General features: G+C 56.7%; 112 pseudogenes; all 112 read right to left on the bottom strand.

The window, feature by feature from the left end:
* Window positions 1–10: 10 nt before the first annotated feature.
* Window positions 11–129, bottom strand: LOC136592923 (5S ribosomal RNA; annotated as a pseudogene).
* Window positions 130–209: 80 nt separating this feature from the next.
* LOC136592997 (5S ribosomal RNA) lies at window positions 210–328 on the bottom strand (annotated as a pseudogene).
* Window positions 329–408: 80 nt separating this feature from the next.
* LOC136592829 (5S ribosomal RNA) lies at window positions 409–527 on the bottom strand (annotated as a pseudogene).
* An 80-nt stretch (window positions 528–607) lies between these two features.
* On the bottom strand, window positions 608–726 carry LOC136593039 (5S ribosomal RNA; annotated as a pseudogene).
* Window positions 727–806: 80 nt separating this feature from the next.
* LOC136592827 (5S ribosomal RNA) lies at window positions 807–925 on the bottom strand (annotated as a pseudogene).
* Window positions 926–1,005: 80 nt separating this feature from the next.
* On the bottom strand, window positions 1,006–1,124 carry LOC136592945 (5S ribosomal RNA; annotated as a pseudogene).
* Window positions 1,125–1,204: 80 nt separating this feature from the next.
* Window positions 1,205–1,323, bottom strand: LOC136593101 (5S ribosomal RNA; annotated as a pseudogene).
* Window positions 1,324–1,403: 80 nt separating this feature from the next.
* LOC136593093 (5S ribosomal RNA) lies at window positions 1,404–1,522 on the bottom strand (annotated as a pseudogene).
* An 80-nt stretch (window positions 1,523–1,602) lies between these two features.
* On the bottom strand, window positions 1,603–1,721 carry LOC136592826 (5S ribosomal RNA; annotated as a pseudogene).
* A 280-nt stretch (window positions 1,722–2,001) lies between these two features.
* On the bottom strand, window positions 2,002–2,120 carry LOC136592825 (5S ribosomal RNA; annotated as a pseudogene).
* Window positions 2,121–2,200: 80 nt separating this feature from the next.
* On the bottom strand, window positions 2,201–2,319 carry LOC136592824 (5S ribosomal RNA; annotated as a pseudogene).
* Window positions 2,320–2,399: 80 nt separating this feature from the next.
* Window positions 2,400–2,518, bottom strand: LOC136592967 (5S ribosomal RNA; annotated as a pseudogene).
* Window positions 2,519–2,598: 80 nt separating this feature from the next.
* LOC136592897 (5S ribosomal RNA) lies at window positions 2,599–2,717 on the bottom strand (annotated as a pseudogene).
* Window positions 2,718–2,797: 80 nt separating this feature from the next.
* On the bottom strand, window positions 2,798–2,916 carry LOC136592822 (5S ribosomal RNA; annotated as a pseudogene).
* An 80-nt stretch (window positions 2,917–2,996) lies between these two features.
* Window positions 2,997–3,115, bottom strand: LOC136592821 (5S ribosomal RNA; annotated as a pseudogene).
* Window positions 3,116–3,195: 80 nt separating this feature from the next.
* Window positions 3,196–3,314, bottom strand: LOC136592921 (5S ribosomal RNA; annotated as a pseudogene).
* Window positions 3,315–3,394: 80 nt separating this feature from the next.
* LOC136592996 (5S ribosomal RNA) lies at window positions 3,395–3,513 on the bottom strand (annotated as a pseudogene).
* An 80-nt stretch (window positions 3,514–3,593) lies between these two features.
* On the bottom strand, window positions 3,594–3,712 carry LOC136592820 (5S ribosomal RNA; annotated as a pseudogene).
* Window positions 3,713–3,792: 80 nt separating this feature from the next.
* Window positions 3,793–3,911, bottom strand: LOC136592819 (5S ribosomal RNA; annotated as a pseudogene).
* Window positions 3,912–3,991: 80 nt separating this feature from the next.
* LOC136592818 (5S ribosomal RNA) lies at window positions 3,992–4,110 on the bottom strand (annotated as a pseudogene).
* Window positions 4,111–4,190: 80 nt separating this feature from the next.
* On the bottom strand, window positions 4,191–4,309 carry LOC136592896 (5S ribosomal RNA; annotated as a pseudogene).
* An 80-nt stretch (window positions 4,310–4,389) lies between these two features.
* Window positions 4,390–4,508, bottom strand: LOC136592817 (5S ribosomal RNA; annotated as a pseudogene).
* Window positions 4,509–4,588: 80 nt separating this feature from the next.
* On the bottom strand, window positions 4,589–4,707 carry LOC136592815 (5S ribosomal RNA; annotated as a pseudogene).
* Window positions 4,708–4,787: 80 nt separating this feature from the next.
* On the bottom strand, window positions 4,788–4,906 carry LOC136592943 (5S ribosomal RNA; annotated as a pseudogene).
* Window positions 4,907–4,987: 81 nt separating this feature from the next.
* Window positions 4,988–5,106, bottom strand: LOC136592814 (5S ribosomal RNA; annotated as a pseudogene).
* An 80-nt stretch (window positions 5,107–5,186) lies between these two features.
* LOC136592813 (5S ribosomal RNA) lies at window positions 5,187–5,305 on the bottom strand (annotated as a pseudogene).
* An 80-nt stretch (window positions 5,306–5,385) lies between these two features.
* On the bottom strand, window positions 5,386–5,504 carry LOC136592811 (5S ribosomal RNA; annotated as a pseudogene).
* An 80-nt stretch (window positions 5,505–5,584) lies between these two features.
* Window positions 5,585–5,703, bottom strand: LOC136592810 (5S ribosomal RNA; annotated as a pseudogene).
* Window positions 5,704–5,783: 80 nt separating this feature from the next.
* LOC136592809 (5S ribosomal RNA) lies at window positions 5,784–5,902 on the bottom strand (annotated as a pseudogene).
* An 80-nt stretch (window positions 5,903–5,982) lies between these two features.
* On the bottom strand, window positions 5,983–6,101 carry LOC136593092 (5S ribosomal RNA; annotated as a pseudogene).
* Window positions 6,102–6,181: 80 nt separating this feature from the next.
* LOC136592984 (5S ribosomal RNA) lies at window positions 6,182–6,300 on the bottom strand (annotated as a pseudogene).
* Window positions 6,301–6,580: 280 nt separating this feature from the next.
* LOC136592808 (5S ribosomal RNA) lies at window positions 6,581–6,699 on the bottom strand (annotated as a pseudogene).
* An 80-nt stretch (window positions 6,700–6,779) lies between these two features.
* LOC136592807 (5S ribosomal RNA) lies at window positions 6,780–6,898 on the bottom strand (annotated as a pseudogene).
* Window positions 6,899–7,177: 279 nt separating this feature from the next.
* LOC136593002 (5S ribosomal RNA) lies at window positions 7,178–7,296 on the bottom strand (annotated as a pseudogene).
* An 80-nt stretch (window positions 7,297–7,376) lies between these two features.
* LOC136592976 (5S ribosomal RNA) lies at window positions 7,377–7,495 on the bottom strand (annotated as a pseudogene).
* Window positions 7,496–7,575: 80 nt separating this feature from the next.
* On the bottom strand, window positions 7,576–7,694 carry LOC136592806 (5S ribosomal RNA; annotated as a pseudogene).
* An 80-nt stretch (window positions 7,695–7,774) lies between these two features.
* Window positions 7,775–7,893, bottom strand: LOC136592805 (5S ribosomal RNA; annotated as a pseudogene).
* Window positions 7,894–7,973: 80 nt separating this feature from the next.
* On the bottom strand, window positions 7,974–8,092 carry LOC136592965 (5S ribosomal RNA; annotated as a pseudogene).
* Window positions 8,093–8,172: 80 nt separating this feature from the next.
* On the bottom strand, window positions 8,173–8,291 carry LOC136592894 (5S ribosomal RNA; annotated as a pseudogene).
* An 80-nt stretch (window positions 8,292–8,371) lies between these two features.
* LOC136592803 (5S ribosomal RNA) lies at window positions 8,372–8,490 on the bottom strand (annotated as a pseudogene).
* Window positions 8,491–8,570: 80 nt separating this feature from the next.
* On the bottom strand, window positions 8,571–8,689 carry LOC136592802 (5S ribosomal RNA; annotated as a pseudogene).
* An 80-nt stretch (window positions 8,690–8,769) lies between these two features.
* LOC136592920 (5S ribosomal RNA) lies at window positions 8,770–8,888 on the bottom strand (annotated as a pseudogene).
* An 80-nt stretch (window positions 8,889–8,968) lies between these two features.
* On the bottom strand, window positions 8,969–9,087 carry LOC136592871 (5S ribosomal RNA; annotated as a pseudogene).
* An 80-nt stretch (window positions 9,088–9,167) lies between these two features.
* LOC136592800 (5S ribosomal RNA) lies at window positions 9,168–9,286 on the bottom strand (annotated as a pseudogene).
* An 80-nt stretch (window positions 9,287–9,366) lies between these two features.
* Window positions 9,367–9,485, bottom strand: LOC136592799 (5S ribosomal RNA; annotated as a pseudogene).
* An 80-nt stretch (window positions 9,486–9,565) lies between these two features.
* Window positions 9,566–9,684, bottom strand: LOC136592798 (5S ribosomal RNA; annotated as a pseudogene).
* Window positions 9,685–9,764: 80 nt separating this feature from the next.
* On the bottom strand, window positions 9,765–9,883 carry LOC136592797 (5S ribosomal RNA; annotated as a pseudogene).
* Window positions 9,884–9,963: 80 nt separating this feature from the next.
* Window positions 9,964–10,082, bottom strand: LOC136592796 (5S ribosomal RNA; annotated as a pseudogene).
* An 80-nt stretch (window positions 10,083–10,162) lies between these two features.
* LOC136592934 (5S ribosomal RNA) lies at window positions 10,163–10,281 on the bottom strand (annotated as a pseudogene).
* An 80-nt stretch (window positions 10,282–10,361) lies between these two features.
* On the bottom strand, window positions 10,362–10,480 carry LOC136592893 (5S ribosomal RNA; annotated as a pseudogene).
* An 80-nt stretch (window positions 10,481–10,560) lies between these two features.
* LOC136592882 (5S ribosomal RNA) lies at window positions 10,561–10,679 on the bottom strand (annotated as a pseudogene).
* Window positions 10,680–10,759: 80 nt separating this feature from the next.
* Window positions 10,760–10,878, bottom strand: LOC136592795 (5S ribosomal RNA; annotated as a pseudogene).
* Window positions 10,879–10,958: 80 nt separating this feature from the next.
* Window positions 10,959–11,077, bottom strand: LOC136592794 (5S ribosomal RNA; annotated as a pseudogene).
* An 80-nt stretch (window positions 11,078–11,157) lies between these two features.
* LOC136593007 (5S ribosomal RNA) lies at window positions 11,158–11,276 on the bottom strand (annotated as a pseudogene).
* An 80-nt stretch (window positions 11,277–11,356) lies between these two features.
* LOC136593091 (5S ribosomal RNA) lies at window positions 11,357–11,475 on the bottom strand (annotated as a pseudogene).
* An 80-nt stretch (window positions 11,476–11,555) lies between these two features.
* Window positions 11,556–11,674, bottom strand: LOC136593053 (5S ribosomal RNA; annotated as a pseudogene).
* A 279-nt stretch (window positions 11,675–11,953) lies between these two features.
* Window positions 11,954–12,072, bottom strand: LOC136593012 (5S ribosomal RNA; annotated as a pseudogene).
* Window positions 12,073–12,152: 80 nt separating this feature from the next.
* LOC136592919 (5S ribosomal RNA) lies at window positions 12,153–12,271 on the bottom strand (annotated as a pseudogene).
* Window positions 12,272–12,351: 80 nt separating this feature from the next.
* Window positions 12,352–12,470, bottom strand: LOC136592793 (5S ribosomal RNA; annotated as a pseudogene).
* Window positions 12,471–12,550: 80 nt separating this feature from the next.
* On the bottom strand, window positions 12,551–12,669 carry LOC136592915 (5S ribosomal RNA; annotated as a pseudogene).
* Window positions 12,670–12,749: 80 nt separating this feature from the next.
* LOC136592657 (5S ribosomal RNA) lies at window positions 12,750–12,868 on the bottom strand (annotated as a pseudogene).
* Window positions 12,869–12,948: 80 nt separating this feature from the next.
* On the bottom strand, window positions 12,949–13,067 carry LOC136592864 (5S ribosomal RNA; annotated as a pseudogene).
* Window positions 13,068–13,147: 80 nt separating this feature from the next.
* Window positions 13,148–13,266, bottom strand: LOC136592791 (5S ribosomal RNA; annotated as a pseudogene).
* An 80-nt stretch (window positions 13,267–13,346) lies between these two features.
* Window positions 13,347–13,465, bottom strand: LOC136592789 (5S ribosomal RNA; annotated as a pseudogene).
* An 80-nt stretch (window positions 13,466–13,545) lies between these two features.
* Window positions 13,546–13,664, bottom strand: LOC136593090 (5S ribosomal RNA; annotated as a pseudogene).
* Window positions 13,665–13,744: 80 nt separating this feature from the next.
* LOC136593060 (5S ribosomal RNA) lies at window positions 13,745–13,863 on the bottom strand (annotated as a pseudogene).
* A 279-nt stretch (window positions 13,864–14,142) lies between these two features.
* On the bottom strand, window positions 14,143–14,261 carry LOC136593009 (5S ribosomal RNA; annotated as a pseudogene).
* Window positions 14,262–14,341: 80 nt separating this feature from the next.
* LOC136592788 (5S ribosomal RNA) lies at window positions 14,342–14,460 on the bottom strand (annotated as a pseudogene).
* An 80-nt stretch (window positions 14,461–14,540) lies between these two features.
* On the bottom strand, window positions 14,541–14,659 carry LOC136592913 (5S ribosomal RNA; annotated as a pseudogene).
* An 80-nt stretch (window positions 14,660–14,739) lies between these two features.
* Window positions 14,740–14,858, bottom strand: LOC136592787 (5S ribosomal RNA; annotated as a pseudogene).
* An 80-nt stretch (window positions 14,859–14,938) lies between these two features.
* Window positions 14,939–15,057, bottom strand: LOC136592912 (5S ribosomal RNA; annotated as a pseudogene).
* An 80-nt stretch (window positions 15,058–15,137) lies between these two features.
* On the bottom strand, window positions 15,138–15,256 carry LOC136593116 (5S ribosomal RNA; annotated as a pseudogene).
* An 80-nt stretch (window positions 15,257–15,336) lies between these two features.
* LOC136592852 (5S ribosomal RNA) lies at window positions 15,337–15,455 on the bottom strand (annotated as a pseudogene).
* Window positions 15,456–15,535: 80 nt separating this feature from the next.
* On the bottom strand, window positions 15,536–15,654 carry LOC136592786 (5S ribosomal RNA; annotated as a pseudogene).
* Window positions 15,655–15,734: 80 nt separating this feature from the next.
* LOC136592785 (5S ribosomal RNA) lies at window positions 15,735–15,853 on the bottom strand (annotated as a pseudogene).
* An 80-nt stretch (window positions 15,854–15,933) lies between these two features.
* LOC136593089 (5S ribosomal RNA) lies at window positions 15,934–16,052 on the bottom strand (annotated as a pseudogene).
* Window positions 16,053–16,132: 80 nt separating this feature from the next.
* Window positions 16,133–16,251, bottom strand: LOC136593052 (5S ribosomal RNA; annotated as a pseudogene).
* A 279-nt stretch (window positions 16,252–16,530) lies between these two features.
* Window positions 16,531–16,649, bottom strand: LOC136593008 (5S ribosomal RNA; annotated as a pseudogene).
* An 80-nt stretch (window positions 16,650–16,729) lies between these two features.
* LOC136592918 (5S ribosomal RNA) lies at window positions 16,730–16,848 on the bottom strand (annotated as a pseudogene).
* A 279-nt stretch (window positions 16,849–17,127) lies between these two features.
* Window positions 17,128–17,246, bottom strand: LOC136592910 (5S ribosomal RNA; annotated as a pseudogene).
* An 80-nt stretch (window positions 17,247–17,326) lies between these two features.
* Window positions 17,327–17,445, bottom strand: LOC136593018 (5S ribosomal RNA; annotated as a pseudogene).
* Window positions 17,446–17,525: 80 nt separating this feature from the next.
* On the bottom strand, window positions 17,526–17,644 carry LOC136592784 (5S ribosomal RNA; annotated as a pseudogene).
* Window positions 17,645–17,724: 80 nt separating this feature from the next.
* LOC136593038 (5S ribosomal RNA) lies at window positions 17,725–17,843 on the bottom strand (annotated as a pseudogene).
* An 80-nt stretch (window positions 17,844–17,923) lies between these two features.
* Window positions 17,924–18,042, bottom strand: LOC136592783 (5S ribosomal RNA; annotated as a pseudogene).
* Window positions 18,043–18,122: 80 nt separating this feature from the next.
* LOC136592917 (5S ribosomal RNA) lies at window positions 18,123–18,241 on the bottom strand (annotated as a pseudogene).
* An 80-nt stretch (window positions 18,242–18,321) lies between these two features.
* On the bottom strand, window positions 18,322–18,440 carry LOC136592782 (5S ribosomal RNA; annotated as a pseudogene).
* An 80-nt stretch (window positions 18,441–18,520) lies between these two features.
* On the bottom strand, window positions 18,521–18,639 carry LOC136592909 (5S ribosomal RNA; annotated as a pseudogene).
* Window positions 18,640–18,719: 80 nt separating this feature from the next.
* Window positions 18,720–18,838, bottom strand: LOC136592895 (5S ribosomal RNA; annotated as a pseudogene).
* Window positions 18,839–18,918: 80 nt separating this feature from the next.
* On the bottom strand, window positions 18,919–19,037 carry LOC136592781 (5S ribosomal RNA; annotated as a pseudogene).
* Window positions 19,038–19,117: 80 nt separating this feature from the next.
* On the bottom strand, window positions 19,118–19,236 carry LOC136593036 (5S ribosomal RNA; annotated as a pseudogene).
* An 80-nt stretch (window positions 19,237–19,316) lies between these two features.
* LOC136592778 (5S ribosomal RNA) lies at window positions 19,317–19,435 on the bottom strand (annotated as a pseudogene).
* An 80-nt stretch (window positions 19,436–19,515) lies between these two features.
* Window positions 19,516–19,634, bottom strand: LOC136592961 (5S ribosomal RNA; annotated as a pseudogene).
* An 80-nt stretch (window positions 19,635–19,714) lies between these two features.
* On the bottom strand, window positions 19,715–19,833 carry LOC136592777 (5S ribosomal RNA; annotated as a pseudogene).
* Window positions 19,834–19,913: 80 nt separating this feature from the next.
* LOC136592776 (5S ribosomal RNA) lies at window positions 19,914–20,032 on the bottom strand (annotated as a pseudogene).
* Window positions 20,033–20,112: 80 nt separating this feature from the next.
* LOC136593040 (5S ribosomal RNA) lies at window positions 20,113–20,227 on the bottom strand (annotated as a pseudogene).
* An 80-nt stretch (window positions 20,228–20,307) lies between these two features.
* Window positions 20,308–20,426, bottom strand: LOC136592775 (5S ribosomal RNA; annotated as a pseudogene).
* An 80-nt stretch (window positions 20,427–20,506) lies between these two features.
* Window positions 20,507–20,625, bottom strand: LOC136592774 (5S ribosomal RNA; annotated as a pseudogene).
* An 80-nt stretch (window positions 20,626–20,705) lies between these two features.
* On the bottom strand, window positions 20,706–20,824 carry LOC136593098 (5S ribosomal RNA; annotated as a pseudogene).
* An 80-nt stretch (window positions 20,825–20,904) lies between these two features.
* Window positions 20,905–21,023, bottom strand: LOC136592772 (5S ribosomal RNA; annotated as a pseudogene).
* Window positions 21,024–21,103: 80 nt separating this feature from the next.
* On the bottom strand, window positions 21,104–21,222 carry LOC136592960 (5S ribosomal RNA; annotated as a pseudogene).
* Window positions 21,223–21,302: 80 nt separating this feature from the next.
* LOC136592771 (5S ribosomal RNA) lies at window positions 21,303–21,421 on the bottom strand (annotated as a pseudogene).
* An 80-nt stretch (window positions 21,422–21,501) lies between these two features.
* On the bottom strand, window positions 21,502–21,620 carry LOC136592770 (5S ribosomal RNA; annotated as a pseudogene).
* An 80-nt stretch (window positions 21,621–21,700) lies between these two features.
* Window positions 21,701–21,819, bottom strand: LOC136592769 (5S ribosomal RNA; annotated as a pseudogene).
* An 80-nt stretch (window positions 21,820–21,899) lies between these two features.
* On the bottom strand, window positions 21,900–22,018 carry LOC136593034 (5S ribosomal RNA; annotated as a pseudogene).
* An 80-nt stretch (window positions 22,019–22,098) lies between these two features.
* Window positions 22,099–22,217, bottom strand: LOC136593107 (5S ribosomal RNA; annotated as a pseudogene).
* An 80-nt stretch (window positions 22,218–22,297) lies between these two features.
* On the bottom strand, window positions 22,298–22,416 carry LOC136592767 (5S ribosomal RNA; annotated as a pseudogene).
* An 80-nt stretch (window positions 22,417–22,496) lies between these two features.
* On the bottom strand, window positions 22,497–22,615 carry LOC136592892 (5S ribosomal RNA; annotated as a pseudogene).
* An 80-nt stretch (window positions 22,616–22,695) lies between these two features.
* Window positions 22,696–22,814, bottom strand: LOC136592765 (5S ribosomal RNA; annotated as a pseudogene).
* An 80-nt stretch (window positions 22,815–22,894) lies between these two features.
* On the bottom strand, window positions 22,895–23,013 carry LOC136592764 (5S ribosomal RNA; annotated as a pseudogene).
* An 80-nt stretch (window positions 23,014–23,093) lies between these two features.
* Window positions 23,094–23,212, bottom strand: LOC136593103 (5S ribosomal RNA; annotated as a pseudogene).
* An 80-nt stretch (window positions 23,213–23,292) lies between these two features.
* LOC136592763 (5S ribosomal RNA) lies at window positions 23,293–23,411 on the bottom strand (annotated as a pseudogene).
* An 80-nt stretch (window positions 23,412–23,491) lies between these two features.
* LOC136592762 (5S ribosomal RNA) lies at window positions 23,492–23,610 on the bottom strand (annotated as a pseudogene).
* Window positions 23,611–23,636: the final 26 nt, after the last annotated feature.

Genomic DNA, 23,636 nt, shown 5'->3' with positions numbered 1-23,636 from the left:
CGGCCTTAAAAGTCAACGGGACCTGGGATTCCCAGCCGGTCACCCATACTGGTACTTGCCAGGCCTCAAGCTGGCTGGCGGCTGCGATCTGACGAGAGCAGGCACATTCAGATTAGAATGCCCGTTGACAGCTCCTCCTCCTTTGCTATGGGCTTTCTGCAGTGCGAACGCACCTCCGAAACGGAAAGGAACCTACTCACGGCCTTAAAAGTCAACGGGACCTGGGATTCCCAGCCGGTCACCCATACTTCTACTTGCCAGGCCTCAAGCTGCCTGGCGGCCGCGATCTGACGAGAGCAGGCACATTCAGCTTAGAATGCCCGTTGACAGCTCCTCCTCCTTTCCTATGGGCTTTCTGCAGTGCGAACGCACCTCCGAAAAGGAAAGAAACCTACTCACGGCCTTAAAAGTCAACGGGACCTGGGATTCCCAGCCGGTCACCCATACTGGTACTTGCCAGGCCTCAAGCTGGCTGGCGGCCGCGATCTGACGAGAGCAGGCACATTCAGCTTAGAATGCCCGTTGACAGCTCCTCCTCCTTCCCTATGGGCTTTCTGCAGTGCGAACGCACCTCCGAAACGGAAAGAAACCTACTCACGGCCTTAAAAGTCAACGGGACCTGGGATTCCCAGCCGGTCACCCATACTGGTACTTGCCAGGCCTCAAGCTGGCTGGCGGCCGCGATCTGACAAGAGCAGGCACATTCAGCTTAGAATGCCCGTTGACAGCTCCTCCTCCTTTCCTATGGGCTTTCTGCAGTGCGAACGCACCTCCGAAAAGGAAAGAAACCTACTCACGGCCTTAAAAGTCAACGGGACCTGGGATTCCCAGCCGGTCACCCATACTGGTACTTGCCAGGCCTCAAGCTGGCTGGCGGCCGCGATCTGACGAGAGCAGGCACATTCAGCTTAGAATGCCCGTTGACAGCTCCTCCTCCTTTCCTATGGGCTTTCTGCAGTGCGAACGCACCTCCGAAAAGGAAAGAAACCTACTCACGGCCTTAAAAGTCAACGGGACCTGGGATTCCCAGCCGGTCACCCATACTGGTACTTGCCAGGCCTCAAGCTGGCTGGCAGCTGCGATCTGACGAGAGCAGGCACATTCAGATTAGAATGCCCGTTGACAGCTCCTCCTCCTTTCCTATGGGCTTTCTGCAGTGCGAACGCACCTCCGAAAAGGAAAGAAACCTACTCATGGCCTTAAAAGTCAACGGGACCTGGGATTCCCAGCCGTTCACCCATACTGGTACTTGCCAGGCCTCAAGCTGGCTGGCGGCCGCGATCTGACGAGAGCAGGCACATTCAGCTTAGAATGCCCGTTGACAGCTTCTCCTCCTTTCCTATGGGCTTTCTGCAGTGCGAACGCACCTCCGAAAAGGAAAGAAACCTACTCACGGCCTTAAAAGTCAACGGGACCTGGGATTCCCAGCCGGTCACCCATACTGGTACTTGCCAGGCCTCAAGCTGGCTGGCGGCCGCGATCTGACGAGAGCAGGCACATTCAGCTTAGAATGCCCTTTGACAGCTCCTCCTCCTTTCCTATGGGCTTTCTGCAGTGCGAACGCACCTCCAAAAAGGAAAGAAACCTACTCACGGCCTTAAAAGTCAACGGGACCTGGGATTCCCAGCCGGTCACCCATACTGGTACTTGCCAGGCCTCAAGCTGGCTGGCGGCCGCGATCTGACGAGAGCAGGCACATTCAGCTTAGAATGCCCGTTGACAGCTCCTCCTCCTTTCCTATGGGCTTTCTGCAGTGCGAACGCACCTCCGAAACGGAAAGAAACCTACTCACGGCCTTAAAAGTCAACGGGACCTGGGATTCCCAGCCGGTCACCCATACTGGTACTTGCCAGGCCTCAAGCTGGCTGGCGGCCGCGATCTGACGAGAGCAGGCACATTCAGCTTAGAATGCCCCGTTGACAGCTTCTCCTCCTTTCCTATGGGCTTTCTGCAGTGCGAACGCACCTCCGAAAAGGAAAGAAACCTACTCACGGCCTTAAAAGTCAACGGGACCTGGGATTCCCAGCCGGTCACCCATACTGGTACTTGCCAGGCCTCAAGCTGGCTGGCGGCCGCGATCTGACGAGAGCAGGCACATTCAGCTTAGAATGCCCGTTGACAGCTCCTCCTCCTTTCCTATGGGCTTTCTGCAGTGCGAACGCACCTCCGAAACGGAAAGAAACCTACTCACGGCCTTAAAAGTCAACGGGACCTGGGATTCCCAGCCGGTCACCCATACTGGTACTTGCCAGGCCTCAAGCTGGCTGGCGGCCGCGATCTGACGAGAGCAGGCACATTCAGCTTAGAATGCCCGTTGACAGCTCCTCCTCCTTTCCTATGGGCTTTCTGCAGTGCGAACGCACCTCCGAAAAGGAAAGAAACCTACTCACGGCCTTAAAAGTCAACAGGACCTGGGATTCCCAGCCGGTCACCCATACTGGTACTTGCCAGGCCTCAAGCTGGCTGGCGGCCGCGATCTGACGAGAGCAGGCACATTCAGCCTAGAATGCCCGTTGACAGCTCCTCCTCCTTTCCTATGGGCTTTCTGCAGTGCGAACTCACCTCCGAAAAGGAAAGAAACCTACTCACGGCCTTAAAAGTCAACGGGACCTGGGATTCCCAGCCGGTCACCCATACTGGTACTTGCCAGGCCTCAAGCTGGCTGGCGGCCGCGGTCTGACGAGAGCAGGCACATTCAGCTTAGAATGCCCGTTGACAGCTCCTCCTCCTTTCCTATGGGCTTTCTGCAGTGCGAACGCACCTCCGAAAAGGAAAGAAACCTACTCACGGCCTTAAAAGTCAACGGGACCTGGGATTCCCAGCCGGTCACCCATACTGGTACTTGCCAGGCCTCAAGCTGGCTGGCGGCCGCGATCTGACGAGAGCAGGCACATTCAGCTTAGAATGCCCGTTGACAGCTCCTCCTCCTTTCCTATGGGCTTTCTGCAGTGCGAACGCACCTCCGAAAAGGAAAGAAACCTACTCACGGCCTTAAAAGTCAACGGGACCTGGGATTCCCAGCCGGTCACCCATACTGGTACTTGCCAGGCCTCAAGCTGGCTGGCGGCCGCGATCTGACGAGAGCAGGCACATTCAGCTTAGAATGCCCGTTGACAGCTCCTCCTCCTTTCCTATGGGCTTTCTGCAGTGCGAACGCACCTCCGAAAAGGAAAGAAACCTACTCACGGCCTTAAAAGTCAACGGGACCTGGGATTCCCAGCCGGTCACCCATACTGGTACTTGCCAGGCCTCAAGCTGGCTGGCGGCTGCGATCTGACGAGAGCAGGCACATTCAGATTAGAATGCCCGTTGACAGCTCCTCCTCCTTTGCTATGGGCTTTCTGCAGTGCGAACGCACCTCCGAAACGGAAAGGAACCTACTCACGGCCTTAAAAGTCAACGGGACCTGGGATTCCCAGCCGGTCACCCATACTTCTACTTGCCAGGCCTCAAGCTGCCTGGCGGCCGCGATCTGACGAGAGCAGGCACATTCAGCTTAGAATGCCCGTTGACAGCTCCTCCTCCTTTCCTATGGGCTTTCTGCAGTGCGAACGCACCTCCGAAAAGGAAAGAAACCTACTCACGGCCTTAAAAGTCAACGGGACCTGGGATTCCCAGCCGGTCACCCATACTGGTACTTGCCAGGCCTCAAGCTGGCTGGCGGCCGCGATCTGACGAGAGCAGGCACATTCAGCTTAGAATGCCCGTTGACAGCTCCTCCTCCTTTCCTATGGGCTTTCTGCAGTGCGAACGCACCTCCGAAACGGAAAGAAACCTACTCACGGCCTTAAAAGTCAACGGGACCTGGGATTCCCAGCCGGTCACCCATACTGGTACTTGCCAGGCCTCAAGCTGGCTGGCGGCCGCGATCTGACGAGAGCAGGCACATTCAGCTTAGAATGCCCGTTGACAGCTCCTCCTCCTTTCCTATGGGCTTTCTGCAGTGCGAACGCACCTCCGAAAAGGAAAGAAACCTACTCACGGCCTTAAAAGTCAACGGGACCTGGGATTCCCAGCCGGTCACCCATACTGGTACTTGCCAGGCCTCAAGCTGGCTGGCGGCCGCGATCTGACGAGAGCAGGCACATTCAGCTTAGAATGCCCGTTGACAGCTCCTCCTCCTTTCCTATGGGCTTTCTGCAGTGCGAACGCACCTCCGAAAAGGAAAGAAACCTACTCACGGCCTTAAAAGTCAACGGGACCTGGGATTCCCAGCCGGTCACCCATACTGGTACTTGCCAGGCCTCAAGCTGGCTGGCGGCCGCGGTCTGACGAGAGCAGGCACATTCAGCTTAGAATGCCCGTTGACAGCTCCTCCTCCTTTCCTATGGGCTTTCTGCAGTGCGAACGCACCTCCGAAAAGGAAAGAAACCTACTCACGGCCTTAAAAGTCAACGGGACCTGGGATTCCCAGCCGGTCACCCATACTGGTACTTGCCAGGCCTCAAGCTGGCTGGCGGCCGCGATCTGACGAGAGCAGGCACATTCAGCTTAGAATGCCCGTTGACAGCTCCTCCTCCTTTCCTATGGGCTTTCTGCAGTGCGAACGCACCTCCGAAAAGGAAAGAAACCTACTCACGGCCTTAAAAGTCAACGGGACCTGGGATTCCCAGCCGGTCACCCATACTGGTACTTGCCAGGCCTCAAGCTGGCTGGCGGCCGCGATCTGACGAGAGCAGGCACATTCAGCTTAGAATGCCCGTTGACAGCTCCTCCTCCTTTCCTATGGGCTTTCTGCAGTGCGAACGCACCTCCGAAAAGGAAAGAAACCTACTCACGGCCTTAAAAGTCAACGGGACCTGGGATTCCCAGCCGGTCACCCATACTGGTACTTGCCAGGCCTCAAGCTGGCTGGCAGCTGCGATCTGACGAGAGCAGGCACATTCAGATTAGAATGCCCGTTGACAGCTCCTCCTCCTTTCCTATGGGCTTTCTGCAGTGCGAACGCACCTCGAAAAAAGGAAAGAAACCTACTCACGGCCTTAAAAGTCAACGGGACCTGGGATTCCCAGCCGGTCACCCATACTGGTACTTGCCAGGCCTCAAGCTGGCTGGCGGCCGCGATCTGACGAGAGCAGGCACATTCAGCTTAGAATGCCCGTTGACAGCTTCTCCTCCTTTCCTATGGGCTTTCTGCAGTGCGAACGCACCTCCGAAAAGGAAAGAAACCTACTCACGGCCTTAAAAGTCAACGGGACCTGGGATTCCCAGCCGGTCACCCATACTGGTACTTGCCAGGCCTCAAGCTGGCTGGCGGCCGCGATCTGACGAGAGCAGGCACATTCAGCTTAGAATGCCCGTTGACAGCTCCGCCTCCTTTCCTATGGGCTTTCTGCAGTGCGAACGCACCTCCGAAAAGGAAAGGAACCTACTCACGGCCTTAAAAGTCAACGGGACCTGGGATTCCCAGCCGGTCACCCATACTGGTACTTGCCAGGCCTCAAGCTGGCTGGCGGCCGCGATCTGACGAGAGCAGGCACATTCAGCTTAGAATGCCCGTTGACAGCTCCTCCTCCTTTCCTATGGGCTTTCTGCAGTGCGAACGCACCTCCGAAACGGAAAGAAACCTACTCACGGCCTTAAAAGTCAACGGGACCTGGGATTCCCAGCCGGTCACCCATACTGGTACTTGCCAGGCCTCAAGCTGGCTGGCGGCCGCGATCTGACGAGAGCAGGCACATTCAGCTTAGAATGCCCGTTGACAGCTCCTCCTCCTTTCCTATGGGCTTTCTGCAGTGCGAACGCACCTCCGAAAAGGAAAGCAACCTACTCACGGCCTTAAAAGTCAACGGGACCTGGGATTCCCAGCCGGTCACCCATACTGGTACTTGCCAGGCCTCAAGCTGGCTGGCGGCCGCGATCTGACGAGAGCAGGCACATTCAGCTTAGAATGCCCGTTGACAGCTTCTCCTCCTTTCCTATGGGCTTTCTGCAGTGCGAACGCACCTCCGAAAAGGAAAGAAACCTACTCACGGCCTTAAAAGTCAACGGGACCTGGGATTCCCAGCCGGTCACCCATACTGGTACTTGCCAGGCCTCAAGCTGGCTGGCGGCCGCGATCTGACGAGAGCAGGCACATTCAGCTTAGAATGCCCTTTGACAGCTCCTCCTCCTTTCCTATGGGCTTTCTGCAGTGCGAACGCACCTCCAAAAAGGAAAGAAACCTACTCACGGCCTTAAAAGTCAACGGGACCTGGGATTCCCAGCCGGTCACCCATACTGGTACTTGCCAGGCCTCAAGCTGGCTGGCGGCCGCGATCTGACGAGAGCAGGCACATTCAGCTTAGAAAGCCCGTTGACAGCTCCTCCTCCTTTCCTATGGGCTTTCTGCAGTGCGAACGCACCTCCGAAACGGAAAGAAACCTACTCACGGCCTTAAAAGTCAACGGGACCTGGGATTCCCAGCCGGTCACCCATACTGGTACTTGCCAGGCCTCAAGCTGGCTGGCGGCCGCGATCTGACGAGAGCAGGCACATTCAGCTTAGAATGCCCCGTTGACAGCTCCTCCTCCTTTCCTATGGGCTTTCTGCAGTGCGAACGCACCTCCGAAAAGGAAAGAAACCTACTCACGGCCTTAAAAGTCAACGGGACCTGGGATTCCCAGCCGGTCACCCATACTGGTACTTGCCAGGCCTCAAGCTGGCTGGCGGCCGCGATCTGACGAGAGCAGGCACATTCAGCTTAGAATGCCCGTTGACAGCTCCTCCTCCTTTCCTATGGGCTTTCTGCAGTGCGAACGCACCTCCGAAACGGAAAGAAACCTACTCACGGCCTTAAAAGTCAACGGGACCTGGGATTCCCAGCCGGTCACCCATACTGGTACTTGCCAGGCCTCAAGCTGGCTGGCGGCCGCGATCTGACGAGAGCAGGCACATTCAGCTTAGAATGCCCGTTGACAGCTCCTCCTCCTTTCCTATGGGCTTTCTGCAGTGCGAACGCACCTCCGAAAAGGAAAGAAACCTACTCACGGCCTTAAAAGTCAATGGGACCTGGGATTCCCAGCCGGTCACCCATACTGGTACTTGCCAGGCCTCAAGGTGGCTGGCGGCCGCGATCTGACGAGAGCAGGCACATTCAGCTTAGAATGCCCGTTGACAGCTCCTCCTCCTTTCCTATGGGCTTTCTGCAGTGCGAACGCACCTCCGAAAAGGAAAGAAACCTACTCACGGCCTTAAAAGTCAACGGGACCTGGGATTCCCAGCCGGTCACCCGTACTGGTACTTGCCAGGCCTCAAGCTGGCTGGCGGCCGCGATCTGACGAGAGCAGGCACATTCAGCTTAGAATGCCCGTTGACAGCTCCTCCTCCTTTCCTATGGGCTTTCTGCAGTGCGAACGCACCTCCGAAACGGAAAGAAACCTACTCACGGCCTTAAAAGTCAACGGGACCTGGGATTCCCAGCCGGTCACCCATACTGGTACTTGCCAGGCCTGAAGCTGGCTGGCGGCCGCAATCTGACGAGAGCAGGCACATTCAGCTTAGAATGCCCGTTGACAGCTCCTCCTCCTTTCCTATGGGCTTTCTGCAGTGCGAACGCACCTCCGAAAAGGAAAGAAACCTACTCACGGCCTTAAAAGTCAACGGGACCTGGGATTCCCAGCCGGTCACCCATACTGGTACTTGCCAGGCCTCAAGCTGGCTGGCGGCCGCGATCTGACGAGAGCAGGCACATTCAGCTTAGAATGCCCGTTGACAGCTCCTCCTCCTTTCCTATGGGCTTTCTGCAGTGCGAACGCACCTCCGAAACGGAAAGAAACCTACTCACGGCCTTAAAAGTCAACGGGACCTGGGATTCCCAGCCGGTCACCCATACTGGTACTTGCCAGGCCTCAAGCTGGCTGGCGGCCGCGATCTGACGAGAGCAGGCACATTCAGCTTAGAATGCCCGTTGACAGCTCCTCCTCCTTTCCTATGGGCTTTCTGCAGTGCGAACGCACCTCCGAAAAGGAAAGAAACCTACTCACGGCCTTAAAAGTCAACAGGACCTGGGATTCCCAGCCGGTCACCCATACTGGTACTTGCCAGGCCTCAAGCTGGCTGGCGGCCGCGATCTGACGAGAGCAGGCACATTCAGCCTAGAATGCCCGTTGACAGCTCCTCCTCCTTTCCTATGGGCTTTCTGCAGTGCGAACACACCTCCGAAAAGGAAAGAAACCTACTCACGGCCTTAAAAGTCAACGGGACCTGGGATTCCCAGCCGGTCACCCATACTGGTACTTGCCAGGCCTCAAGCTGGCTGGCGGCCGCGGTCTGACGAGAGCAGGCACATTCAGCTTAGAATGCCCGTTGACAGCTCCTCCTCCTTTCCTATGGGCTTTCTTCAGTGCGAACGCACCTCCGAAAAGGAAAGAAACCTACTCACGGCCTTAAAAGTCAACGGGACCTGGGATTCCCAGCCGGTCACCCATACTGGTACTTGCCAGGCCTCAAGCTGGCTGGCGGCCGCGATCTGACGAGAGCAGGCACATTCAGCTTAGAATGCCCGTTGACAGCTCCTCCTCCTTTCCTATGGGCTTTCTGCAGTGCGAACGCACCTCCGAAAAGGAAAGAAACCTACTCACGGCCTTAAAAGTCAACGGGACCTGGGATTCCCAGCCGGTCACCCATACTGGTACTTGCCAGGCCTCAAGCTGGCTGGCGGCCGCGATCTGACGAGAGCAGGCACATTCAGCTTAGAATGCCCGTTGACAGCTCCTCCTCCTTTCCTATGGGCTTTCTGCAGTGCGAACGCACCTCCGAAAAGGAAAGAAACCTACTCACGGCCTTAAAAGTCAACGGGACCTGGGATTCCCAGCCGGTCACCCATACTGGTACTTGCCAGGCCTCAAGCTGGCTGGCGGCTGCGATCTGACGAGAGCAGGCACATTCAGATTAGAATGCCCGTTGACAGCTCCTCCTCCTTTGCTATGGGCTTTCTGCAGTGCGAACGCACCTCCGAAACGGAAAGGAACCTACTCACGGCCTTAAAAGTCAATGGGACCTGGGATTCCCAGCCGGTCACCCATACTGGTACTTGCCAGGCCTCAAGCTGCCTGGCGGCCGCGATCTGACGAGAGCAGGCACATTCAGCTTAGAATGCCCGTTGACAGCTCCTCCTCCTTTCCTATGGGCTTTCTGCAGTGCGAACGCACCTCCGAAAAGGAAAGAAACCTACTCACGGCCTTAAAAGTCAACGGGACCTGGGATTCCCAGCCGGTCACCCATACTGGTACTTGCCAGGCCTCAAGCTGGCTGGCGGCCGCGATCTGACGAGAGCAGGCACATTCAGCTTAGAATGCCCGTTGACAGCTCCTCCTCCTTTCCTATGGGCTTTCTGCAGTGCGAACGCACCTCCGAAACGGAAAGAAACCTACTCACGGCCTTAAAAGTCAACGGGACCTGGGATTCCCAGCCGGTCACCCATACTGGTACTTGCCAGGCCTCAAGCTGGCTGGCGGCCGCGATCTGACGAGAGCAGGCACATTCAGCTTAGAATGCCCGTTGACAGCTCCTCCTCCTTTCCTATGGGCTTTCTGCAGTGCGAACGCACCTCCGAAACGGAAAGAAACCTACTCACGGCCTTAAAAGTCAACGGGACCTGGGATTCCCAGCCGGTCACCCATACTGGTACTTGCCAGGCCTCAAGCTGGCTGGCGGCCGCGATCTGACGAGAGCAGGCACATTCAGCTTAGAATGCCCGTTGACAGCTCCTCCTCCTTTCCTATGGGCTTTCTGCAGTGCGAACGCACCTCCGAAAAGGAAAGAAACCTACTCACGGCCTTAAAAGTCAACGGGACCTGGGATTCCCAGCCGGTCACCCATACTGGTACTTGCCAGGCCTCAAGCTGGCTGGCGGCCGCGATCTGACGAGAGCAGGCACATTCAGCTTAGAATGCCCGTTGACAGCTCCTCCTCCTTTCCTATGGGCTTTCTGCAGTGCGAACGCACCTCCGAAACGGAAATAAACCTACTCACGGCCTTAAAAGTCAACGGGACCTGGGATTCCCAGCCGGTCACCCATACTGGTACTTGCCAGGCCTCAAGCTGGCTGGCGGCCGCGATCTGACGAGAGCAGGCACATTCAGCTTAGAATGCCCGTTGACAGCTCCTCCTCCTTTCCTATGGGCTTTCTGCAGTGCGAACGCACCTCCGAAAAGGAAAGAAACCTACTCACGGCCTTAAAAGTCAACGGGACCTGGGATTCCCAGCCGGTCACCCATACTGGTACTTGCCAGGCCTCAAGCTGGCTGGCGGCCGCGATCTGACGAGAGCAGGCACATTCAGCCTAGAATGCCCGTTGACAGCTCCTCCTCCTTTCCTATGGGCTTTCTGCAGTGCGAACGCACCTCCGAAAAGGAAAGAAACCTACTCACGGCCTTAAAAGTCAACGGGACCTGGGATTCCCAGCCGGTCACCCATACTGGTACTTGCCAGGCCTCAAGCTGGCTGGCGGCCGCGGTCTGACGAGAGCAGGCACATTCAGCTTAGAATGCCCGTTGACAGCGCCTCCTCCTTTCCTATGGGCTTTCTGCAGTGCGAACGCACCCTCGAAAAGGAAAGAAACCTACTCACGGCCTTAAAAGTCAACAGGACCTGGGATTCCCAGCCGGTCACCCATACTGGTACTTGCCAGGCCTCAAGCTGGCTGGCGGCCGCGATCTGACGAGAGCAGGCACATTCAGCTTAGAATGCCCGTTGACAGCTCCGCCTCCTTTCCTATGGGCTTTCTGCAGTGCGAACGCACCTCCGAAAAGGAAAGGAACCTACTCACGGCCTTAAAAGTCAACGGGACCTGGGATTCCCAGCCGGTCACCCATACTGGTACTTGCCAGGCCTCAAGCTGGCTGGCGGCCGCGATCTGACGAGAGCAGGCACATTCAGCTTAGAATGCCCGTTGACAGCTCCTCCTCCTTTCCTATGGGCTTTCTGCAGTGCGAACGCACCTCCGAAACGGAAAGAAACCTACTCACGGCCTTAAAAGTCAACGGGACCTGGGATTCCCAGCCGGTCACCCATACTGGTACTTGCCAGGCCTCAAGCTGGCTGGCGGCCGCGATCTGACGAGAGCAGGCACATTCAGCTTAGAATGCCCGTTGACAGCTCCTCCTCCTTTCCTATGGGCTTTCTGCAGTGCGAACGCACCTCCAAAAAGGAAAGAAACCTACTCACGGCCTTAAAAGTCAACGGGACCTGGGATTCCCAGCCGGTCACCCATACTGGTACTTGCCAGGCCTCAAGCTGGCTGGCGGCCACGATCTGACGAGAGCAGGCACATTCAGCTTAGAATGCCCGTTGACAGCCCCTCCTCCTTTCCTATGGGCTTTCTGCAGTGCGAACGCACTTCCGAAAAGGAAAGAAACCTACTCACGGCCTTAAAAGTCAACGGGACCTGGGATTCCCAGCCGGTCACCCATACTGGTACTTGCCAGGCCTCAAGCTGGCTGGCGGCCGCGATCTGACGAGAGCAGGCACATTCAGCTTAGAATGCCAGTTGACAGCTCCTCCTCCTTTCCTATGGGCTTTCTGCAGTGTGAACGCACCTCCGAAAAGGAAAGAAACCTACTCACGGCCTTAAAAGTCAACGGGACCTGGGATTCCCAGCCGGTCACCCATACTGGTACTTGCCAGGCCTCAAGCTGGCTGGCGGCCGCGATCTGACGAGAGCAGGCACATTCAGCTTAGAATGCCTGTTGACAGCTCCTCCTCCTTTCCTATGGGCTTTCTGCAGTGCGAACGCACCTCCGAAAAGGAAAGCAACCTACTCACGGCCTTAAAATTCAACGGGACATGGGATTCCCAGCCGGTCACCCATACTGGTACTTGCCAGGCCTCAAGCTGGCTGGCGGCCGCAATCTGACGAGAGCAGGCACATTCAGCTTAGAATGCCCGTTGAGAGCTCCTCCTCCTTTCCTATGGGCTTTCTGCAGTGCGAACGCACCTCCGAAAAGGAAAGCAACCTACTCACGGCCTTAAAAGTCAACGGGACCTGCGATTCCCAGCCGGTCACCCATACTGGTACTTGCCAGGCCTCAAGCTGGCTGGCGGCCGCGATCTGACGAGAGCAGGCACATTCAGCTTAGAATGCCCGTTGACAGCTCCTCCTCCTTTCCTACGGGCTTTCTGCAGTGCGAACGCACCTCCGAAAAGGAAAGAAACCTACTCACGGCCTTAAAAGTCAACGGGACCTGGGATTCCCAGCCGGTCACCCATACTGGTACTTGCCAGGCCTCAAGCTGGCTGACGGCCGCGATCTGACGAGAGCAGGCACATTCAGCTTAGAATTCCCGTTGACAGCTCCTCCTCCTTTCCTATGGGCTTTCTGCAGTGCGAACGCACCTCCGAAAAGGAAAGAAACCTACTCACGGCCTTAAAAGTCAACGGGACCTGGGATTCCCAGCCGGTCACCCATACTGGTACTTGCCAGGCCTCAAGCTGGCTGGCGGCCGCGATCTGACGAGAGCAGGCACATTCAGCTTAGAATGCCCGTTGACAGCTCCTCCTCCTTTCCTATGGGCTTTCTGCAGTGCGAACGCACCTCCAAAAAGGAAAGAAACCTACTCACGGCCTTAAAAGTCAACGGGACCTGGGATTCCCAGCCGGTCACCCATACAGGTACTGGCCAGGCCTCAAGCTGGCTGGCGGCCGCGATCTGACGAGAGCAGGCACATTCAGCTTAGAATGCCCGTTGACAGCTCCTCCTCCTTTCCTATGGGCTTTCTGCAGTGCGAACGCACCTCCGAAAAGGAAAGCAACCTACTCACGGCCTTAAAAGTCAACAGGACCTGGGATTCCCAGGCGGTCACCCATACTGGTACTTGCCAGGCCTCAAGCTGGCTGGCGGCCGCGATCTGACGAGAGCAGGCACATTCAGCTTAGAATGCCCGTTGACAGCTCCTCCTCCTTTCCTATGGGCTTTCTGCAGTGCGAACGCACCTCCGAAAAGGAAAGGAACCTACTCACGGCCTTAAAAGTCAACGGGACCTGGGATTCCCAGCCGGTCACCCATACTGGTACTTGCCAGGCCTCAAGCTGGCTGGTGGCCGCGATCTGACGAGAGCAGGCACATTCAGCTTAGAATGCCCGTTGACAGCTCCTCCTCCTTTCCTATGGGCTTTCTGCAGTGCGAACGCACCTCCGAAACGGAAAGAAACCTACTCACGGCCTTAAAAGTCAACGGGACCTGGGATTCCCAGCCGGTCACCCATACTGGTACTTGCCAGGCCTCAAGCTGGCTGGCGGCCGCGATCTGACGAGAGCAGGCACATTCAGCTTAGAATGCCCGTTGACAGCTCCTCCTCCTTTCCTATGGGCTTTCTGCAGTGCGAACGCACCTCCAAAAAGGAAAGAAACCTACTCACGGCCTTAAAAGTCAACGGGACCTGGGATTCCCAGCCGGTCACCCATACTGGTACTTGCCAGGCCTCAAGCTGGCTGGCGGCCGCGATCTGACGAGAGCAGGCACATTCAGCTTAGAATGCCCGTTGACAGCTCCTCCTCCTTTCCTATGGGCTTTCTGCAGTGCGAACGCACTTCCGAAAAGGAAAGAAACCTACTCACGGCCTTAAAAGTCAACGGGACCTGGGATTCCCAGCCGGTCACCCATACTGGTACTTGCCAGGCCTCAAGCTGGCTGGCGGCCGCGATCTGACGAGAGCAGGCACATTCAGCTTAGAATGCCAGTTGACAGCTCCTCCTCCTTTCCTATGGGCTTTCTGCAGTGTGAACGCACCTCCGAAAAGGAAAGAAACCTACTCACGGCCTTAAAAGTCAACGGGACCTGGGATTCCCAGCCGGTCACCCATACTGGTACTTGCCAGGCCTCAAGCTGGCTGGCGGCCGCGATCTGACGAGAGCAGGAACATTCAGCTTAGAATGCCTGTTGACAGCTCCTCCTCCTTTCCTATGGGCTTTCTGCAGTGCGAACGCACCTCCGAAAAGGAAAGCAACCTACTCACGGCCTTAAAATTCAACGGGACATGGGATTCCCAGCCGGTCACCCATACTGGTACTTGCCAGGCCTCAAGCTGGCTGGCGGCCGCAATCTGACGAGAGCAGGCACATTCAGCTTAGAATGCCCGTTGAGAGCTCCTCCTCCTTTCCTATGGGCTTTCTGCAGTGCGAACGCACCTCCGAAAAGGAAAGCAACCTACTCACGGCCTTAAAAGTCAACGGGACCTGCGATTCCCAGCCGGTCACCCATACTGGTACTTGCCAGGCCTCAAGCTGGCTGGCGGCCGCGATCTGACGAGAGCAGGCACATTCAGCTTAGAATGCCCGTTGACAGCTCCTCCTCCTTTCCTACGGGCTTTCTGCAGTGCGAACGCACCTCCGAAAAGGAAAGAAACCTACTCACGGCCTTAAAAGTCAACGGGACCTGGGATTCCCAGCCGGTCACCCATACTGGTACTTGCCAGGCCTCAAGCTGGCTGGCGGCCGCGATCTGACGAGAGCAGGCACATTCAGCTTAGAATGCCCGTTGACAGCTCCTCCTCCTTTCCTATGGGCTTTCTGCAGTGCGAACGCACCTCCAAAAAGGAAAATAACCTACTCACGGCCTTAAAAGTCAACGGGACCTGGGATTCCCAGCCGGTCACCCATACAGGTACTGGCCAGGCCTCAAGCTGGCTGGCGGCCGCGATCTGACGAGAGCAGGCACATTCAGCTTAGAATGCCCGTTGACAGCTCCTCCTCCTTTCCTATGGGCTTTCTGCAGTGCGAACGCACCTCCGAAAAGGAAAGAAACCTACTCACGGCCTTAAAAGTCAACGGGACCTGGGATTCCCAGCCGGTCACCCATACTGGTACTTGCCAGGCCTCAAGCTGGCTGGCGGCCGCGATCTGACGAGAGCAGGCACATTCAGCTTAGAATGCCCGTTGACAGCTCCTCCTCCTTTCCTATGGGCTTTCTGCAGTGCGAACGCACCTCCAAAAAGGAAAGAAACCTACTCACGGCCTTAAAAGTCAACGGGACCTGGGATTCCCAGCCGGTCACCCATACAGGTACTGGCCAGGCCTCAAGCTGGCTGGCGGCCGCGATCTGACGAGAGCAGGCACATTCAGCTTAGAATGCCCGTTGACAGCTCCTCCTCCTTTCCTATGGGCTTTCTGCAGTGCGAACGCACCTCCGAAAAGGAAAGCAACCTACTCACGGCCTTAAAAGTCAACAGGACCTGGGATTCCCAGGCGGTCACCCATACTGGTACTTGCCAGGCCTCAAGCTGGCTGGCGGCCGCGATCTGACGAGAGCAGGCACATTCAGCTTAGAATGCCCGTTGACAGCTCCTCCTCCTTTCCTATGGGCTTTCTGCAGTGCGAACGCACCTCCGAAAAGGAAAGGAACCTACTCACGGCCTTAAAAGTCAACGGGACCTGGGATTCCCAGCCGGTCACCCATACTGGTACTTGCCAGGCCTCAAGCTGGCTGGTGGCCGCGATCTGACGAGAGCAGGCACATTCAGCTTAGAATGCCCGTTGACAGCTCCTCCTCCTTTCCTATGGGCTTTCTGCAGTGCGAACGCACCTCCGAAACGGAAAGAAACCTACTCACGGCCTTAAAAGTCAACGGGACCTGGGATTCCCAGCCGGTCACCCATACTGGTACTTGCCAGGCCTCAAGCTGGCTGGCGGCCGCGATCTGACGAGAGCAGGCACATTCAGCTTAGAATGCCCGTTGACAGCTCCTCCTCCTTTCCTATGGGCTTTCTGCAGTGCGAACGCACCTCCAAAAAGGAAAGAAACCTACTCACGGCCTTAAAAGTCAACGGGACCTGGGATTCCCAGCCGGTCACCCATACTGGTACTTGCCAGGCCTCAAGCTGGCTGGCGGCCGCGATCTGACGAGAGCAGGCACATTCAGCTTAGAATGCCCGTTGACAGCTCCTCCTCCTTTCCTATGGGCTTTCTGCAGTGCGAACGCACTTCCGAAAAGGAAAGAAACCTACTCACGGCCTTAAAAGTCAACGGGACCTGGGATTCCCAGCCGGTCACCCATACTGGTACTTGCCAGGCCTCAAGCTGGCTGGCGGCCGCGATCTGACGAGAGCAGGCACATTCAGCTTAGAATGCCAGTTGACAGCTCCTCCTCCTTTCCTATGGGCTTTCTGCAGTGTGAACGCACCTCCGAAAAGGAAAGAAACCTACTCACGGCCTTAAAAGTCAACGGGACCTGGGATTCCCAGCCGGTCACCCATACTGGTACTTGCCAGGCCTCAAGCTGGCTGGCGGCCGCGATCTGACGAGAGCAGGCACATTCAGCTTAGAATGCCTGTTGACAGCTCCTCCTCCTTTCCTATGGGCTTTCTGCAGTGCGAACGCACCTCCGAAAAGGAAAGCAACCTACTCACGGCCTTAAAATTCAACGGGACATGGGATTCCCAGCCGGTCACCCATACTGGTACTTGCCAGGCCTCAAGCTGGCTGGCGGCCGCAATCTGACGAGAGCAGGCACATTCAGCTTAGAATGCCCGTTGAGAGCTCCTCCTCCTTTCCTATGGGCTTTCTGCAGTGCGAACGCACCTCCGAAAAGGAAAGCAACCTACTCACGGCCTTAAAAGTCAACGGGACCTGCGATTCCCAGCCGGTCACCCATACTGGTACTTGCCAGGCCTCAAGCTGGCTGGCGGCCGCGATCTGACGAGAGCAGGCACATTCAGCTTAGAATGCCCGTTGACAGCTCCTCCTCCTTTCCTACGGGCTTTCTGCAGTGCGAACGCACCTCCGAAAAGGAAAGAAACCTACTCACGGCCTTAAAAGTCAACGGGACCTGGGATTCCCAGCCGGTCACCCATACTGGTACTTGCCAGGCCTCAAGCTGGCTGACGGCCGCGATCTGACGAGAGCAGGCACATTCAGCTTAGAATTCCCGTTGACAGCTCCTCCTCCTTTCCTATGGGCTTTCTGCAGTGCGAACGCACCTCCGAAAAGGAAAGAAACCTACTCACGGCCTTAAAAGTCAACGGGACCTGGGATTCCCAGCCGGTCACCCATACTGGTACTTGCCAGGCCTCAAGCTGGCTGGCGGCCGCGATCTGACGATTGCAGGCACATTCAGCTTAGAATGCCCGTTGACAGCTCCTCCTCCTTTCCTATGGGCTTTCTGCAGTGCGAACGCACCTCCAAAAAGGAAAATAACCTACTCACGGCCTTAAAAGTCAACGGGACCTGGGATTCCCAGCCGGTCACCCATACAGGTACTGGCCAGGCCTCAAGCTGGCTGGCGGCCGCGATCTGACGAGAGCAGGCACATTCAGCTTAGAATGCCCGTTGACAGCTCCTCCTCCTTTCCTATGGGCTTTCTGCAGTGCGAACGCACCTCCGAAAAGGAAAGCAACCTACTCACGGCCTTAAAAGTCAACAGGACCTGGGATTCCCAGGCGGTCACCCATACTGGTACTTGCCAGGCCTCAAGCTGGCTGGCGGCCGCGATCTGACGAGAGCAGGCACATTCAGCTTAGAATGCCCGTTGACAGCTCCTCCTCCTTTCCTATGGGCTTTCTGCAGTGCGAACGCACCTCCGAAACGGAAAGAAACCTACTCACGGCCTTAAAAGTCAACGGGACCTGGGATTCCCAGCCGGTCACCCATACTGGTACTTGCCAGGCCTCAAGCTGGCTGGCGGCCGCGATCTGACGAGAGCAGGCACATTCAGCTTAGAATGCCCGTTGACAGCTCCTCCTCCTTTCCTATGGGCTTTCTGCAGTGCGAACGCACCTCCGAAAAGGAAAGAAACCTACTCACGGCCTTAAAAGTCAACGGGACCTGGGATTCCCAGCCGGTCACCCATACTGGTACTTGCCAGGCCTCAAGCTGGCTGGCGGCCGCGATCTGACGAGAGCAGGCACATTCAGCTTAGAATGCCCGTTGAGAGCTCCTCCTCCTTTCCTATGGGCTTTCTGCAGTGCGAACGCACCTCCAAAAAGGAAAGCAACCTACTCACGGCCTTAAAAGTCAACGGGACCTGGGATTCCCAGCCGGTCACCCATACTGGTACTTGCCAGGCCTCAAGCTGGCTGGCGGCCGCGATCTGACGAGAGCAGGCACATTCAGCTTAGAATGCCCGTTGACAGCTCCTCCTCCTTTCCTACGGGCTTTCTGCAGTGCGAACGCACCTCCGAAAAGGAAAGAAACCTACTCACGGCCTTAAAAGTCAACGGGACCTGGGATTCCCAGCCGGTCACCCATACTGGTACTTGCCAGGCCTCAAGCTGGCTGACGGCCGCGATCTGACGAGAGCAGGCACATTCAGCTTAGAATTCCCGTTGACAGCTCCTCCTCCTTTCCTATGGGCTTTCTGCAGTGCGAACGCACCTCCGAAAAGGAAAGAAACCTACTCACGGCCTTAAAAGTCAACGGGACCTGGGATTCCCAGCCGGTCACCCATACTGGTACTTGCCAGGCCTCAAGCTGGCTGGCGGCCGCGATCTGACGAGAGCAGGCACATTCAGCTTAGAATGCCCGTTGACAGCTCCTCCTCCTTTCCTATGGGCTTTCTGCAGTGCGAACGCACCTCCAAAAAGGAAAGAAACCTACTCACGGCCTTAAAAGTCAACGGGACCTGGGATTCCCAGCCGGTCACCCATACAGGTACTGGCCAGGCCTCAAGCTGGCTGGCGGCCGCGATCTGACGAGAGCAGGCACATTCAGCTTAGAATGCCCGTTGACAGCTCCTCCTCCTTTCCTATGGGCTTTCTGCAGTGCGAACGCACCTCCGAAAAGGAAAGCAACCTACTCACGGCCTTAAAAGTCAACAGGACCTGGGATTCCCAGGCGGTCACCCATACTGGTACTTGCCAGGCCTCAAGCTGGCTGGCGGCCGCGATCTGACGAGAGCAGGCACATTCAGCTTAGAATGCCCGTTGACAGCTCCTCCTCCTTTCCTATGGGCTTTCTGCAGTGCGAACGCACCTCCGAAACGGAAAGAAACCTACTCACGGCCTTAAAAGTCAACGGGACCTGGGATTCCCAGCCGGTCACCCATACTGGTACTTGCCAGGCCTCAAGCTGGCTGGCGGCCGCGATCTGACGAGAGCAGGCACATTCAGCTTAGAATGCCCGTTGACAGCTCCTCCTCCTTTCCTATGGGCTTTCTGCAGTGTGAACGCACCTCCGAAAAGGAAAGAAACCTACTCACGGCCTTAAAAGTCAACGGGACCTGGGATTCCCAGCCGGTCACCCATACTGGTACTTGCCAGGCCTCAAGCTGGCTGGCGGCCGCGATCTGACGAGAGCAGGCACATTCAGCTTAGAATGCCCGTTGAGAGCTCCTCCTCCTTTCCTATGGGCTTTCTGCAGTGCGAACGCACCTCCGAAAAGGAAAGCAACCTACTCACGGCCTTAAAAGTCAACGGGACCTGGGATTCCCAGCCGGTCACCCATACTGGTACTTGCCAGGCCTCAAGCTGGCTGGCGGCCGCGATCTGACGAGAGCAGGCACATTCAGCTTAGAATGCCCGTTGACAGCTCCTCCTCCTTTCCTACGGGCTTTCTGCAGTGCGAACGCACCTCCGAAAAGGAAAGAAACCTACTCACGGCCTTAAAAGTCAACGGGACCTGGGATTCCCAGCCGGTCACCCATACTGGTACTTGCCAGGCCTCAAGCTGGCTGGCGGCCGCGATCTGACGAGAGCAGGCACATTCAGCTTAGAATTCCCGTTGACAGCTCCTCCTCCTTTCCTATGGGCTTTCTGCAGTGCGAACGCACCTCCGAAAAGGAAAGAAACCTACTCACGGCCTTAAAAGTCAACGGGACCTGGGATTCCCAGCCGGTCACCCATACTGGTACTTGCCAGGCCTCAAGCTGGCTGGCGGCCGCGATCTGACGAGAGCAGGCACATTCAGCTTAGAATGCCCGTTGACAGCTCCTCCTCCTTTCCTATGGGCTTTCTGCAGTGCGAACGCACCTCCAAAAAGGAAAGAAACCTACTCACGGCCTTAAAAGTCAACGGGACCTGGGATTCCCAGCCGGTCACCCATACTGGTACTTGCCAGGCCTCAAGCTGGCTGGCGGCCGCGATCTGACGAGAGCAGGCACATTCAGCTTAGAATGCCCGTTGACAGCTCCTCCTCCTTTCCTATGGGCTTTCTGCAGTGCGAACGCACCTCCGAAAAGGAAAGCAACCTACTCACGGCCTTAAAAGTCAACAGGACCTGGGATTCCCAGCCGGTCACCCATACTGGTACTTGCCAGGCCTCAAGCTGGCGGCCGCGATCTGACGAGAGCAGGCACATTCAGCTTAGAATGCCCGTTGACAGCTCCTCCTCCTTTCCTATGGGCTTTCTGCAGTGCGAACGCACCTCCGAAACGGAAAGAAACCTACTCACGGCCTTAAAAGTCAACGGGACCTGGGATTCCCAGCCGGTCACCCATACTGGTACTTGCCAGGCCTCAAGCTGGCTGGCGGCCGCGATCTGACGAGAGCAGGCACATTCAGCTTAGAATGCCCGTTGACAGCTCCTCCTCCTTTCCTATGGGCTTTCTGCAGTGCGAACGCACCTCCGAAAAGGAAAGAAACCTACTCACGGCCTTAAAAGTCAACGGGACCTGGGATTCCCAGCCGGTCACCCATACTGGTACTTGCCAGGCCTCAAGCTGGCTGGCGGCCGCGATCTGACGAGAGCAGGCACATTCAGCTTAGAATGCCCGTTGACAGCTCCTCCTCCTTTCCTATGGGCTTTCTGCAGTGCGAACGCACCTCCGAAAAGGAAAGCAACCTACTCACGGCCTTAAAAGTCAACGGGACCTGGGATTCCCAGCCGGTCACCCATACTGGTACTTGCCAGGCCTCAAGCTGGCTGGCGGCCGCGATCTGACGAGAGCAGTCACATTCAGCTTAGAATGCCCATTGACAGCTCCTCCTCCTTTCCTATGGGCTTTCTGCAGTGCGAACGCACCTCCGAAAAGGAAAGAAACCTACTCACGGCCTTAAAAGTCAACGGGACCTGGGATTCCCAGCCGGTCACCCATACTGGTACTTGCCAGGCCTCAAGCTGGCTGGCGGCCGCGATCTGACGAGAGCAGGCACATTCAGCTTAGAATGCCCGTTGACAGCTCCTCCTCCTTTCCTACGGGCTTTCTGCAGTGCGAACGCACCTCCGAAAAGGAAAGAAACCTACTCACGGCCTTAAAAGTCAACGGGACCTGGGATTCCCAGCCGGTCACCCATACTGGTACTTGCCAGGCCTCAAGCTGGCTGGCGGCCGCGATCTGACGAGAGCAGGCACATTCAGCTTAGAATTCCCGTTGACAGCTCCTCGTCCTTTCCTATGGGCTTTCTGCAGTGCGAACGCACCTCCGAAAAGGAAAGAAACCTACTCACGGCCTTAAAAGTCAACGGGACCTGGGATTCCCAGCCGGTCACCCATACTGGTACTTGCCAGGCCTCAAGCTGGCTGGCGGCCGCGATCTGACGAGAGCAGGCACATTCAGCTTAGAATGCCCGTTGACAGCTCCTCCTCCTTTCCTATGGGCTTTCTGCAGTGCGAACGCACCTCCGAAAAGGAAAGAAACCTACTCACGGCCTTAAAAGTCAACGGGACCTGGGATTCCCAGCCGGTCACCCATACTGGTACTTGCCAGGCCTCAAGCTGGCTGGCGGCCGCGATCTGACGAGAGCAGGCACATTCAGCTTAGAATGCCCGTTGACAGCTCCTCCTCCTTTCCTATGGGCTTTCTGCAGTGCGAACGCACCTCCGAAAAGGAAAGAAACCTGCTCACGGCCTTAAAAGTCAACGGGACCTGGGATTCCCAGCCGGTCACCCATACTGGTACTTGCCAGGCCTCAAGCTGGCTGGCGGCCGCGATCTGACGAGAGCAGGCACATTCAGCTTAGAATGCCCGTTGACAACTCCTCCTCCTTTCCTATGGGCTTTCTGCAGTGCGAACGCACCTCCGAAACGGAAAGAAACCTACTCACGGCCTTAAAAGTCAACGGGACCTGGGATTCCCAGCCGGTCACCCATACTGGTACTTGCCAGGCCTCAAGCTGGCTGGCGGCCGTGATCTGACGAGAGCAGGCACATTCAGCTTAGAATGCCCGTTGACAGCTCCTCCTCCTTTCCTATGGGCTTTCTGCAGTGCGAACGCACCTCCGAAAAGGAAAGAAACCTACTCACGGCCTTAAAAGTCAACGGGACCTGGGATTCCCAGCCGGTCACCCATACTTCTACTTGCCAGGCCTCAAGCTGGCTGGCGGCCGCGATCTGACGAGAGCAGGCACATTCAGCTTAGAATGCCCGTTGACAGCTCCTCCTCCTTTCCTATGGGCTTTCTGCAGTGCGAACGCACTTCCGAAAAGGAAAGAAACCTACTCACGGCCTTAAAAGTCAACGGGACCTGGGATTCCCAGCCGGTCACCCATACTGGTACTTGCCAGGCCTCAAGCTGGCTGGCGGCCGCGATCTGACGAGAGCAGGCACATTCAGCTTAGAATGCCCGTTGACAGCTCCGCCTCCTTTCCTATGGGCTTTCTGCAGTGCGAACGCACCTCCGAAAAGGAAAGAAACCTACTCACGGCCTTAAAAGTCAACGGGACCTGGGATTCCCAGCCGGTCACCCATACTGGTACTTGTCAGGCCTCAAGCTGGCTGGCGGCCGCGATCTGACGAGAGCAGGCACATTCAGCTTAGAATGCCCGTTGACAGCTCCTCCTCCTTTCCTATGGGCTTTCTGCAGTGCGAACGCACCTCCGAAACGGAAAGAAACCTACTCACGGCCTTAAAAGTCAACGGGACCTGGGATTCCCAGCCGGTCACCCATACTGGTACTTGCCAGGCCTCAAGCTGGCTGGCGGCCGCGATCTGACGAGAGCAGGCACATTCAGCTTAGAATGCCCGTTGACAGCTCCTCCTCCTTTCCTATGGGCTTTCTGCAGTGCGAAAGCACCTGCGAAAAGGAAAGAAACCTACTCACGGCCTTAAAAGTCAACGGGACCTGGGATTCCCAGCCGGTCACCCATACTGGTACTTGCCAGGCCTCAAGCTGGCTGGCGGCCGCGATCTGACGAGAGCAGGCACATTCAGCTTAGAATGCCCGTTGACAGCTTGTCCTCCTTTCCTATGGGCTTTCTGCAGTGCGAACGCACATCCGAAACGGAAAGAAACCTACTCACGGCCTTAAAAGTCTACGGGACCTGGGATTCCCAGCCGGTCACCCATACTGGTACTTGCCAGGCCTCAAGCTGGCTGGCGGCCGCGATCTGACGAGAGCAGGCACATTCAGCTTAGAATGCCTGTTGACAGCTCCTCCTCCTTTCCTATGGGCTTTCTGCAGTGCGAACGCACCTCCGAAAAGGAAAGCAACCTACTCACGGCCTTAAAAGTCAACGGGACCTGGGATTCCCAGCCGGTCACCCATACTGGTACTTGCCAGGCCTCAAGCTGGCTGGCGGCCGCGATCTGACGAGAGCAGGCACATTCAGCTTAGAATGCCCGTTGACAGCTCCTCCTCCTTTCCTATGGGCTTTCTGCAGTGCGAACGCACCTCCGAAACGGAAAGAAACCTACTCACGGCCTTAAAAGTCAACGGGACCTGGGATTCCCAGCCGGTCACCCATACTGGTACTTGCCAGGCCTCAAGCTGGCTGGCGGCCGCGATCTGACGAGAGCAGGCACATTCAGCTTAGAATGCCCGTTGACAGCTCCTCCTCCTTTCCTATGGGCTT

The sequence above is a fragment of the Eleutherodactylus coqui genome, unplaced genomic scaffold (genome assembly GCF_035609145.1).
Source record: "Eleutherodactylus coqui strain aEleCoq1 unplaced genomic scaffold, aEleCoq1.hap1 HAP1_SCAFFOLD_417, whole genome shotgun sequence".
In the NCBI taxonomy this organism is placed as follows: Eukaryota; Metazoa; Chordata; class Amphibia; order Anura; family Eleutherodactylidae; genus Eleutherodactylus; species Eleutherodactylus coqui.
The sequence above is the reverse complement of the archived record's forward strand: the minus strand, read 5'-3'. Positions and strand labels throughout refer to the sequence as shown.